This window comes from Ochotona princeps, chromosome 17 (genome assembly GCF_030435755.1).
Source record: "Ochotona princeps isolate mOchPri1 chromosome 17, mOchPri1.hap1, whole genome shotgun sequence".
NCBI lineage: Eukaryota > Metazoa > Chordata > Mammalia > Lagomorpha > Ochotonidae > Ochotona > Ochotona princeps.
In genome coordinates, this window is record NC_080848.1 from 45,647,469 (window position 1) to 45,660,747 (window position 13,279).

General features: G+C 44.5%; 1 protein-coding gene across 1 annotated transcript in view; it reads right to left on the reverse strand.

The window, feature by feature from the left end:
• LOC131482427 (USP6 N-terminal-like protein) overlaps window positions 1-13,279 on the reverse strand; it is a 409,820-nt gene that overhangs the window by 324,434 nt on the left and 72,107 nt on the right. The gene's annotated exons all lie outside the window — the stretch shown is intronic.

Sequence of the window (13,279 nt, forward strand, 5' to 3'; positions counted from 1 at the left end):
GCAGTGGCAGGAGAAGCTGTGAGCCGCACAAACGATTCACCTGGGCTCGTGGATGCTGAAATGGGAGGAGGCTGGGAAGCCAGAAGGCCAGTGCTCCAGGTACGAATCCAGGACCAGGGCTGGGGGCAGGTCTGGGAGTTTGGGCCATCGCCAAAGCGGAGATGCAGCTGGAGGGCCACGTGGACTGCCTCCTGCCCTCTGGAAACAGTCACACTGCTGCTCTGAGGATGACCCTGTGCTGTCCATGGGCCTGAGGGCCTGAGCAGGTGGTGGAGACCAGCAGGCCCCAGGAGGAAATGCTGGGAGAGCAGCTCTGCCCTTGCTCTCCATCAACTGCGGGAAGGAGGGAAGAGCACTTCAAAAAAAAAAAATGTATGGGGCATCACACTGGCTCAACAGGCTCATCCTCCACTTGCAAGGGCCAGGACCCCATATGTGTGTTGCCTCATATCCTGGCTTCTGCACTTGCCATTCAGCTCCCTGCTTATGGCCTAGGAAATCAGGGAGGATGCATCCATTTCTTGGGCCCCTGCACCCATGTTGGATATCTGGAAGAGTCTTGACTTCATGGTTCACCATTGCAGCCATTTGAGAAATGAACCAAGAGGTGAAAGAGTTTTCTGTCTCTATTCCTGCTGTAAATCTGCCTTTCAAGTAAAAAGCACAATAATTTAAAATAAATTGAAAAATAAGCAGGACATGGGCAAGCTCCTGCCGGGCATCCCCTGTGATGCGAGGCTGTGGGAGGAGCTGCATCCATCCAGTGCTGGGTGCCCTCCAGGGCTGGAAAATTCCCAGCACTCCAGCCAAGGTAACTGTCCAGATGGGCGACCCTGTGGGTCACCTGGCTGCTCCTTTCAGTGCATTTGTATCTAAGGGCTTCAGAAGGTGGAAGCTGTTCCTGGCACCGTGTGACCTCTGGGAGAAAGTTGGCCTCTAAGAGCTGTTGTTTAAGTTGTTTCGAGAGCGTGCCTCCTCATGTCCTCCTGAAACCTTCTCTCCTGAAACCTTCTTTCATCCACAGGGGAAATTCTTCCAGCCCGAAGAAGGGGCATATTTCTCATTTCCTCCTCCACTTTGATTGCAATCTGCAACATGTCTTCATGAGTACTCCTTTCTCAACACCAGGGCCCGGACTCAGAAGTTTTGTGGCAGGTGTCTGAATGGTTCCTGCAAGAAGAAAAAACTGTGGGCTTGCTGCAGCAAATAGCCCAAGTCAAAGCATATTTTGGGTTGCTCAATTTTTAGCCTATGGCCCATAGAACTATTTTTAGATCGATGAGGCTGTAGGGTTGTCTAAGTGTATGTTAACTAGACAAGAGGATTTTCTTCTTCGTTAATGAACTCAAGACTCTTCTGAAGGGTGCCTGCTAGTCTCTATCAGCCACACATCCCTTCTTCCCTGCAGGCATCCCATCCTTAATCATCTTCTCTGGAACTTAGCTTTCTGCTCTCAGAAATGCCTTCAGGGCTCGGCAGCGTGGCCTAGTGGCTAAGGTCCTCGCCTTGATCCCATATGGCCGCTGGTTCTAATCCCGGCAGCTCCACTTCCTCTCTATCTCTCCTCCTCTCAGTATATCTGACTTTGTAATAAAAATAAAATAAATCTTTAAAAAAAAAAAAAGAAAGAAATGCCTTCAGCTCCTAGCTGTTCCTAGCGATCACCTGGCCTTGACCTTAGCTGGCCAAAAGCTGTTCTGTGACCAGAGCACTGGCAAATGGATTCACTTATCCCATTGTCCATTCCTGCACTCACTCCCAGATTAAGACCAGGTCAAGTGAAGAATTAGAGGACAATCTGTGTTCCAGCTCTTCCTTTTCCTGGGAGAGGGCATGCTGCTTCTGTACTGGCTGTTTGCAGAAGCAGAGCTGATGGTGACTTAGGAATGGCAGCATTCCATCTGGGGTGCACAGTACCCTAAGGAAGAGGTTTGTGTTGTGAAGTGTGAGAGCGATCACACTGCACCCAAGTGTAGGATATTGGGACGAGTCTTGATTTCCCCAGCTTGGTGACTGCAGCTCCTGCTACACTCCAGGAGCCTCTGCAGCAAGGCTCTAAAGTCAGGCTTTTTTAAGCTCTCATCCTTGGGTCAGACTGAGAGCCATGCAGTAGAAACAAAGTTTCAAGCAGGCAGGGAGTTAGCAGAGCCCCAAATTACAATGAACTAACATACAGGAGGCAGGAGGGGCCAGGTGCATGGAACATCCTGAGTAATTACCTTCACTCTGTCAATTGTTCTGAATGTTGCTAAGGAGGAGTGGGGTGCACTTTTCAAGCCTTCAATTAACTTGAGTGGCGGGAATGGATGTGGGAAAGGCAGGGTACAGAAAATCAGTTTCTGTGCCCTGTCCACTGTCAATTAACCCGACAAGCGGGTGTGTGCCATCAATGGTGGCGCCCCATGACAGTTTGCTTCCTGTGTCTTTAGTGGACTTGGGCCTATACAGCTACTCCTGAGCGTGTCTGATTAGGGTCTCTGGATATGTTAGCGCAGGTCTGAACTCATCTGTCCAATGCCAGCCATGCTCAGAGAATCGCCTGATTGGCTGGAAACTCTTGATTCAGAGGGTGTCCTTCACAAATCCAGATGACTGTGAACGTGGATTTGGGCGGTTTTTTTGTTTGTTTTTTGTTTGTTTGTTTTTTGCTGGGGGGAGAGCAGCTATATGTGTGGAAATTGCTTTGACTTATTAAGGAGTTGTGGGATCCTAACTTGTAACAGCTTGTGAATTTCCCAAGATGAGTTGGGGTTTCTAACTAGCGACCTTGGGAGAGGAACTCAAATCCTTTTGTTTCTCACACTTTCTCAGCAAACTCACCACTTTTCTGTTTTTCTAAGACCTGTAAACTCTGACTACTTTGGATGTCTTCAGCATCCCTGCAGAGGGACAAACTTGATGATTTCAGAACAGAAATAGACCGAAATACTGTGGCATTGAGGAGTCTGCATTTAGACAAATGACATTTATACAAACATGCAAGTTAGAAAACATATTTCCTTAGATGTCAAACACTGAACTTGATGTAAAGCAAATAGAAAAACCTGCTGCTAAATTGAAAACAAACAAACAATAAATAAATTTTAAAAAAAGAAAAACAAGCTTGGAAGCATTGAGACAATCCAGGATGAGCTGAGCTGCTGATGAGCAGAGCCGGCATTCTTCACCATGAAGCCGGGATATTCACAGTGTGCTAAACCCTCTGCCCGCTAGTCAGTACAAAGGCCTGAAAATCCCGGGAAGCAAGACACTGTCACCCACACGCAGAAGAATAATTGGTGAGTGCTTTCAGCTCCATGAATGGGAGAGATAGTAGGCAGACTTGGACACTGTAACAGCTAAACCAGAATGCGCAACTGTTTCATACAAAGTAGACATGGAACAAAAGGGAAACTTATAAACAGACTGGCCCAGCTGTGGCTGCCCCAGTAGCCTAGCAGCAGCTAAAGGCCTTGCCTTGAAAGCACCTGGATCCCACATGGGCACAGGCTCTAATCCCAGTGGCCCTGCTTCCCATCCAGCTCCCTGCTTAAGGCCTGGGAAAGCAGTTGAGAACAGCCCAAAGCCTTGGTTCCCTGCACCCGCGTGGGGGACCCGAAGAGGCTCCTGAATGCTTGTTTGGATGGGCACAGGTCCCTTGGGAGGTGAATCAATGGATGGAAGATCTTCCTCTCTGTCTCTCCTCTCTGTAAACCTGACTTTCTAATAAACAAAAAAAAAAAGAAAGAAAGAAAGAAAGAAAGAAAGAAAGAAAGAAAGAAAGAAAGAAAGAAAGAAAGAAAGACAAAGAGTGACTGAAATACGCGGAGTACTCTGTGTCATCGGGAATTTCAAGAGATCAGTATAAGCCCCAGAAGGAAAACAATATGAGATGAGAATATATTATTTTTGGAGTTATAATGGCTGCAATTCCTAAAATGTGACTGTATTTTTAAGTCTACAGGATGAAAATCCTCGATAAATTCCCAGTTCATCTCTCTGACACGCACACCACAAACAGAAAAACAAAAACAGTCTCATTAAAATTACCTGAAGTCAACAATGACAGCATTTAATAAGGGCAAGCATTTAACAAAAGAGTTAAAATTTTATGTGCAGTGGGCTCTGGCCCTGGTTCTTGGATCAAACAGTTTCAAGGCTTTTGAGTAAAAATTCAGTTAGGATTACATGATCAAGTTTAAGTTTTGTTTCTAGTTTTTAAATTAAGTTCCAAATTTTTCCACACTGACAAATTGATATTTCCAGCAATAGTACCTAAGGATTGCTTCTTATCAAAGTCTTCACCGGCATATGTTACTACTATCTATATTGTTTTTCACAGTGAGAAGGTATGTTTCCGAGCTGAGGCAGTCAGACACACAGGGGCATGTTTAGGGATGCAGTGGATCGGGAGGGGAAAGGTGGGGGAGGAACTGCTCTATCTTCCACCTGCGCCATCCACAGGAGGAGAAAGCTACTTCCTGTCCTCTGATAGTAGCCTTTCTGACAGAAATTGGGGCATTGTGAATTTGATTGGCATTTCTCCAACAACTAGTGAGTTTTTACATTTTTATATACTTGTTGGCCGCTAGTACTGCTCTTCAGCACTGTTTATTCCAGTTTGGCCTATTTCATATTTCAGTTTTTGCTAAACTTTTTATAATTTCCTGCTATAGCTGGCTATCAACCTTTTGTGAGATAAATGACTTGCAAACATTTCCTTTTTTTTTTTCAAATGATTCTTCACTCTAGTAATTTTTTCAATTTTTGCTTCAGCATCTGATGAATTTAAAAAATCTAATTTTCTTCTTTTTCTCTGCCTGTGCTAGGGAAATTTTGTATTTAAAAACTTGTTGACCACATTGGTGTCATGGGAATTATTCTGCATGTATTTTTCATAGAAATATATTTTTGAACATTTCATTTAGGTTTCTTGATCCGTCTGGTTTTGATTTTGGTTATGGTGAAATGTAGGGATCTTATTTCATTCTTGTACGTATGTGTATCCACCTTTCCAGCACCATGGATCAAAAACACAATATTCTTTCTCTGATGAATGGTCACACAATGTTTGTTACAAATAAGTTGGTTATCAACTATAGAATCATTTCTGAGCTACAAACTGTGTTTCCTTCATCAATTTCCTTCTGTGTCAGTGCCACCTTATTTTCATTTTTTCATCTGATTTTTTAAAAAATGGTTTACCTCTGTTATCTACAAAATTAGCACACATAAATTTGTTCTTTTATTATGGGATACCAGGTAATGCTTCTGTATACATATGCTTTGTGCAATGTAGCTCCTTTGAAAACAATTAACATCTCTTTTTAACAAAAACATTCTAGAAGCCTCTCTTCAATATTTATGGTCAATACATGCAGTAAGTCAGCACTATCTATTCTCATCTAACTATATGCTAGAACCTCAGGAATTTTTCCTCCTATTTATCTGTAACCTATTACTCATGAATCGGCTTGATCACTTCCTCACTCCTGACTTCCTTTCCCAGACTCTGGTTACATAATAATATTTATATCTTCAATGAGATCATCTTTTATTTTCCAAGTTAACATTGGTGAGGATTTTGTTTTCACCCTTCTGTGCTTACCTCATTTCACGCAGCATGGTGCCATCGTGGTGCATCGATTTTATTGCAAATAATAAGACTGCTTTTTTATGGCTGAGTAGTATTCCACAATAGATATTATATATGATACTGTGTGATATTATATAATTCACATTTATTACTATACATAATTACATAGGAATATATAATACAATTATCTAATATAGTATGCAGTAGAAGTATCATCTTTAATTAAAATAATATACTGTTAACAGATAAAATAATATTGTTAGCAGATAAATTTTATTTCCCTTCAGTATATACCTTGATGTGGATTTTGGGGAAACCAACCTGAGTGTAAGCCTAATCCTCATTTGCATTGTGTCTTATCCTTGCTTTGGGAGATTGACACATGCAATTTTCTTATGTGCAAGGTAGTTTTCTTTGTTTCACAAGTCCTCTGTCTCCTACAAGTCCTTGTCTCCAAACAAGGCCTGAAAATAAGTTCACAATAGAATTACACTGGGACAAATTCAGTCAACATAGGCAATCACCTGTGTCTACACCTTTAAATACTGGCTGAGCCCCTTGGGCTGAGTGATGTCACCAGGACCTCCTAGAATTCCGAGGTCTTCGTTGTGATTTGAATCATAACAGTGCTGCTGCCGGACTGCGTACCAGGCAGGACAGTGCTTAGGAGCCGTGAGCGTCTCCTGTGATTTGGTGTCCTCGGATTTTCAGATTCAGTCTTTTCTTGATACCATCAACTACCTGACAGTGGAGTTACAGGTAGAAAGCTTAGCTTTTTGAGTAACTCTTTTAAAGAGTTGAGCCATGGAGCAGAGAGAGAAAAGGAAACATCTGGAGCGTGAATACAGTCCTCCAGCTGTAAAGAAATCAAGAGGTATGTGGAGAAGACCCTTGGCAATGTGGTAACCAAGAATGCCCTCCAAGGGAGCAAGAGTAGGTCCCTAGTGGTAGTGGAGAAAATGGTTAAGGCAGGCGACCGGGACAGTGAAGCGAGGAAATAGGGAGTGAGGAGCAGCTGTCTATTCATGGCTCTTTCTGAGAGCCCAGCTCATGTTCAGGTGACCCAGGGACAAGGCTAGGCTGTTGACACAAAGTTCAGCCTGGCCCGAGTTTGGCCATTGGCAGCCAAATGGGGAGTGAACTGATGGATTAAAGATCTCTGTTCCTTTGTAATTCTGATTTCAAGATAAATGTTTTTCAGATGGTTATGGAGAAGTACAAGCTTATAAAATGTATTCCTTACTAAGGCATAAAAAAGATGTCTATGGATGAACATAAGCTCATAAAGAATTGATTGTTTACTAAGGAATAAGAACAAAGTATTTGTTTTAGTCTGTGCAAATGTAAATGTGGATCTCCTTGGTTAATGTAAGACATAGAATAGGATGAGCCCAGCATGATGGCTCAGTGGCTAAATCCTCACCGTGTGAACACCAGGATCCCGTATGTATGCTGGTTTGTGTCCCAGCTGCTCCACTTCCCATTGGGCTTCCTGTTTGTGGCCTGGAAGGGTAGTAGAGGATAACCCAAAGCCATGGGACCCACATGGGAGACCTGGAAGAATCTCCTGGCTTCAGATTGGCTCAGCTCTGGCTGTTGTGGCCACTTGGGGAATGTACCAATAGATGGAAGATCTTTCTGTCTCTCCTCTCTGTGGATCCGTCTTTCCAATTAGGGTGAAGAAATCATTTTAAAACAAAGGATACAACCATACATAGTCCCATTCAGTTACATTGATTACAGGGCAAGTGGGTTTGACTCTTTCTGGAAATATAGGCAATTGGGCAGTTAGGGTTACCATGGAACCTAACCATAAACAAACAACTCATTAGACAGGGCAACTGCTCAGTGGGATGAGCGGCAGATTGAAGCCAACTGCAACATTTTAAGCTGTAATTCACATAAAATAGGAGTATCTGATATTTCCCACAAAATTTAGGGTTTTCCTCATTCTGATGCTCACTTTGAGAGGGTCTGAAGAGTGAAAGATGACTTTATTTCAGCTTCACTAGGATTAGTGCATATTCAAAGATGTCATTGAGTATACATAGTGAGACATGTAGAGCAAGGTCATAATTATTATGCTGTACACACAACTATATGTGCATAACATACATGACTAAGAGGGACAGAAGTGTGATATTGAATATATTTGTTTAGTGTCTACCCATTGTGATTATTTCACTCTAAGATGCCATGAGAAATCAGGCAATCGTACTTAATCCATGATTGATCTATTTCTTTTCTCTGGAAGAATTCAGGGTTTATGTGCAGGTCAAGTGGGCAGATTTTCTCCATATGATGTTTTATGAGCCTTCAGAATGCTTCTGTAATAGGCATGCTAATGTTTTCAACAATATATAAACTTTATTTTCTGAACTTATAGGTATGTCTGTTCTCAATACTTAGCACGTGATATTCAGAATATATACAAGTTAAAGAAAGGAATGAAACACAAACTGTTCATCGAATGATTGTTGTTCCATTCTCCATCCATCACAGACTTATGGAAGGAGGAGTCACCACCTGGGAGCGTTGTGGATGACAAGATCCTGGTCCAAGAGGAAGAAGATCCATCTGTCAAGTTGCAGAGCTACACCCGTGACTCCGGTGTGTGCACGCCCAATGATGTTGGTAAGGAGGCAGGATGTTCAAGGTCAGATAAATCAGGGCAATGGGAGGGGGAGCAGATCTGTAGCCACTAAGTTGGTCAACAGCTGTCATAGAAACTCAATGACAAGATTTGTATAAGGTAGGTGCTGTTTTCAAGATCAACTGTAGGGGTTAAATGCATGTTTAAGATTAAGGTGACATGAAAAAAATGTAGAGCTGTTAGTGGAGTAAATCTGTTCAGCAAAAATAAACTCAGAGAAATGAAGATCAGAAAGAAACTCTGTGCTAAGAGGTCAGTAGGTATGGGATTGAATACTAAAATGCCTCTACAAATGAGCACGCTTGTACTGAAGATAGTACGCCATATACAAAAGGAATGTGTGCCCTTGCTCATCAAGTTTGATTGAGCTACACAGCCCAACCCTGATTGGCTTCTCTTGCCCTCAAATATGAGCAACTGCTTCTCAAAGAAAGACTAATATTGAGGCCTTGAGGGAATAACAAATAGTGGCTATTCCTCCAAGAACAGGACACAGCCCCTCAGTACAGAGTCACCACAGCTGATCTGGGACATCAGTGGGTGAGGCTGTGAGCGCTGCAGGTGTGTACAGAGTGTGATCATAACCTCCCCAGCAAACTGAACACCTGCCCGCCTGTTCTACTGCTTCTCCCCAGGAACCACACTTCTCTTTCAAATAAGTAGGAGTGAGTATTACAAAACGTGTACTCCATGGCTTTGCCATACACAATTTCTCCCAAAGTAAAGGAAGCTCATCATGGATATCAGACTTGATTAACTGACTGCATCTTCTGTTTGGGCATGGTTCCCACTTCTCAATATTCGGTGAACATCTTCAGCAATGTCACATCAGAGATATTCAATCCGACTCATGTCTACCACATACTCCATTTGAATAACTTCTCTTCTTTGTCACAATTTGCATGGTTCAGCTATCTGTGAGAGCAAGTGCCATGGTGTGTGATGGACAGGGAGGGAGGCAGCAATGCCTGAAACAAAACATCCACTCAGAATGCTCCTTTTAGAATAGACCCAGTTAAGCCATGACACAATGTGTTTTCTTGTCATTTCCTTCTCAGACTTCCAGCTGCTTCAACAAGATGTGCCTGAGCCATGTGAGGTTGTCGAGATCGAAACCTGCAGCCAGGCACCAGGAGACAGTGATCCCACCTCAGAATCTGTCTACTCTTCCAACACATCCAGAAATTCTGATGAAGGAGGTAGGCAGATGTAAATGGAGTGTCTGAACTTACCCAGGAGATTCAGTGAAGCTGCCCAGGCCACTCCCTAATTACCTCACACTCCCTTCAGTGACACTAAAGCCTTCAAGGAAGAGTAAGACTGAAGCCTTGGGGTGGGACAAACAGACAATGTGTTCCCAAGAAAGAGCACAGTCCCTCAGCACAGCATTGTCCCATGGGAGCCCTAGGAGAGGTGGCTGCACTGGCTGAGAGTGCCAACAGGTGCATGGAATCTTGGCTGGAATCTCCCCCGGGCAGACTGGCACAGACTCGTGTTCATAGATCTCTACAGGCCCCATCTCCTCAACACAAAAATGGCTCTCCCTCCTTTCTTAAACTGTTCTTTTCACTGCACCCCTCATGCCCTGTGCCTCTTTTCCTCTCTGTAGTCTCATTACCTGGGTACCTCTTGTATCATCCCTCTTGGAAACAGCCTTTCAGGCCTAACCTGTTACTGACTAATCCCTTGAAGACAGTACACACACTGACAGGTCACCTATCTGAACTAGCCCTGGGACTAGACTAAACTGAAGGAAATCCTTGCATTTTAGAGAACTGAGTTTCTTAGCTAGCCTTTCTCTTATGTCGCCACATCCACAATATCTGCAGCCTTTCCGAGCTGCATGACTTGAGAGCTCATGTGTACTTCCTGCGACACTCTGTCTACTCTCTCAGGCAGGAGCAAAGCTAGGAGCCACGCCTGTACTTACTCAGCTGTGCTGCACATTACACAGTGCGCACACACACACAACATAAACACACACAGCATTACCAGTACTAACACCAGAAAATATACCAAGTGTGTACCAGATCACAGAATCATCTCTACCAGATATACCATGCCCCTATTGTCACACACAGGCCTTACCCATTCCACCACATACAGCACATATCATTTGAACACACCTACAAGTGAAGAGTCACATTTGTGCACACATCCATCACACACATCCCATGGGCAGGGATACTCTGAGTGCCCCAGAAACACTGCACCTTCAGGCAAACTTAGCCACGTTTTCTATCTAATGGTTGAAATTTTCCTACTTAGAAATGCATCAAAGCCAGAAGGAAGATCTCTGTGGCAGACCATTGGATGGGCCTTTACCCCAGGACGTGGAACAGACGACCCCCACCACCTGGAATGACATGTGTTTTCATGTCCACCTAGCAAATGAGCCCTGCTCAGATGCGTTACACATGAGAAAGGAGCGGGTCATCAAAATATATTACATGTATGTGAAAAGGCAGAGAGAGGCCCACACTGTATCTGACACACAGGAAGGCTTGCTGCCTCCCAAGAAGAGGGCAAGAGTGCAAGAACTGAGCTACACTGGGCAAGTCCCTTCGGAGGCCAGCTCTTCTTCTGTGCTTACAGAAGATATGATCCTCAGCAGTGAGGCCAGTGGCGACACAGCCCATGAAGACGATTTCGAGGCTGAGGGCCCAGCAGAGCTCCTAGCCCTGGAGGAGAGGCCCAGAGTGAAGACACCGGAGTGGCTCTTGCAGCCAGAGCATGGCTTTAAGTGCATGGCCTGCTGCCGAGTGTTCCCCAGCCTGGACATCCTGGAGGAACACGTGAGGAATGGAGTCAAGGAGGGCTTCAGTTGCCGCATTTTTCATCTGGCCTTTGCCTGGATGAAATCACAAAGCTCTTAAACAAGAAGGCAAAGACAAGGAGAACACAGAAAAATCAGGCAGAGCACACCTATGTATAGAAGGCAGGAAGGTTTTTGCACGAGAACAACATGAAGCCAATAAGCAAAGTGCTTTCCGCCCGTGAGAAAGAGGCCAGGCAGCAGCCTCACTGTGCTGACACAGCTGCATCCACTCCAAGCAGCCGGAACACCTGCTTTGGATTGCACAAGCCCACCACCTAGTGACCCACAGGACCATGGAACCCTGGCAGATGCCATGTGCCATTCTCTACAGCCAGAAAGAAAAGAAGGCAGACCCCAACACGAAGACCATATGCCCTCCCAACAGCAGCGAACACCCTGATGTACCACCAGCCCAGGTGAGAGGAACCTCACTCACCTGGCACACAAGCTCATGCCCCAGAACAGACACTGCTCTCTGTCCTCACCTTCACTACCTCTCCTTCTCCCCTCACCCACAGGCACATCACTATGTGCTGGATGCAGAAAGCAAAATCATCCAGGATCTGAAAGATACAAACTACCATCCTTTCACTGAGTCCATTTACTCTCTGAGTGTTCTTCAACAGCCATTGGATACAGGTTTCTGCGTCATTTTTAGCACAGATCTTATCTCACACTCCTCCTTATATCCTTACCTGTACATTACCTGGTGGGGGGACAAGATTTCTTATCAGAAGAGGGGAAGCAGATGCTATGTGGCTGAAAGCAAAAGCAACTCGCAGCTCGTCCTTGGCTCTCCTGAGCAAGCACACACGGGGAGCAAGTGCTGCTTCTGCACTCACAGTGGAAGGATGGAACACATCATCAATCATCCGAGACACTCGAATCTCTGTCTCTCCTTTCTTAAACTGTTCTTTTCACTGCACCCCTCATGCCCTGTGCCTCTTTTCCTCTCTGTAGTCTCATTACCTGGGTGCCTCTTGTATCATCCCTCTTGCAAACAGCCTCTCAGGCCTAACCTGTTACTGACTAATCCCTTGAAGACAGTACACACACTGACAGGACACCTATCTGAACTAGCCCTGGGACTAGACTAAACTGAAGGAAATCCTTGCATTTGGAGAGAACTGAGTTTCTTAGCTAGCCTTTCTCTTATGTCTCCACATCCACAATATCTGCAGCCTTTCCGAGCTGCATGACTTGAGAGCTCATGTGTACTTCCTGTGACACTGTCTACTCTCTCAGGTAGGAGCAAAGCTAGGAGCCACGCCTGTACTTGCTCAGCTGTGCTGCTCATTACACAGTGCGCTCACACACACATAAGCACACACAAACACGTTACCTTTTATTAACACCAGAAATATACATCATATATGTACCAGATCACAGAAAAATGTCTACCAGATATACCATGCCCCTGTTGTCACAAGAAACCTTACCCATTCCATCACATATAGGATGTATCATGTGAAGACCACTACAAATCAAGTATCACATTGGTGATTATCAGACGAGGCAAGTCAGATGGTATATGGATAAACTAGAAGCAACTCGCAGCTACTCCTTGGCTCTCCTGAGCAATGCACACGTGGGTGAACAGGTGCTGCCTCTGCAGTCACAGTGGATGGAACACTCAGATCTATGTCTAAGCAGGTGTCCCTCCAACCATGTTTCCATTTCAAGCTCAAACAGCTAGGATTGTAAAAGCTAAACATTTTTGGGGAAACCTCATAGCATGTTTTATTTGCTTACTATTTCTTCTTATTTCACTTTGTGTGTTCACACAGAAAAGGTGTCATTCCTCACCTGCACAAAGGTATTGAGTGGACTAGAAATGGGAAATACTCAGCTTTCAAACAATTTTTTAGCTTTTACTTATTTACAACTAGTGTAGCTTGAGACTGCATTACGGCAGTTGGGCATCTGTGGAGATACATATATTTGGATACTTGAATTGATTGATCACGTGTTCCTTCCTTCCTCATAACTGTGTGTATGAGAAGAGTAAGTGAGCCTGTGTGTGTGAACTCATTGGAGACGAGAGGTTGGACTGTGGTTGATTTGCTTTTATCTGCCTAGCGGCTTTCCCCTCTGCTTTCATACAAATACCTCCATTGCGGCTCTGTACATGGGCAAGTGAGCCGTCCACAGAGTGAGGGCTGTTCTTCTCCACTTGGCTTCTGGGACTGACCTAGGGGGAAGCATCTGCCTGTGTCAGACCAATCCAAGCTCT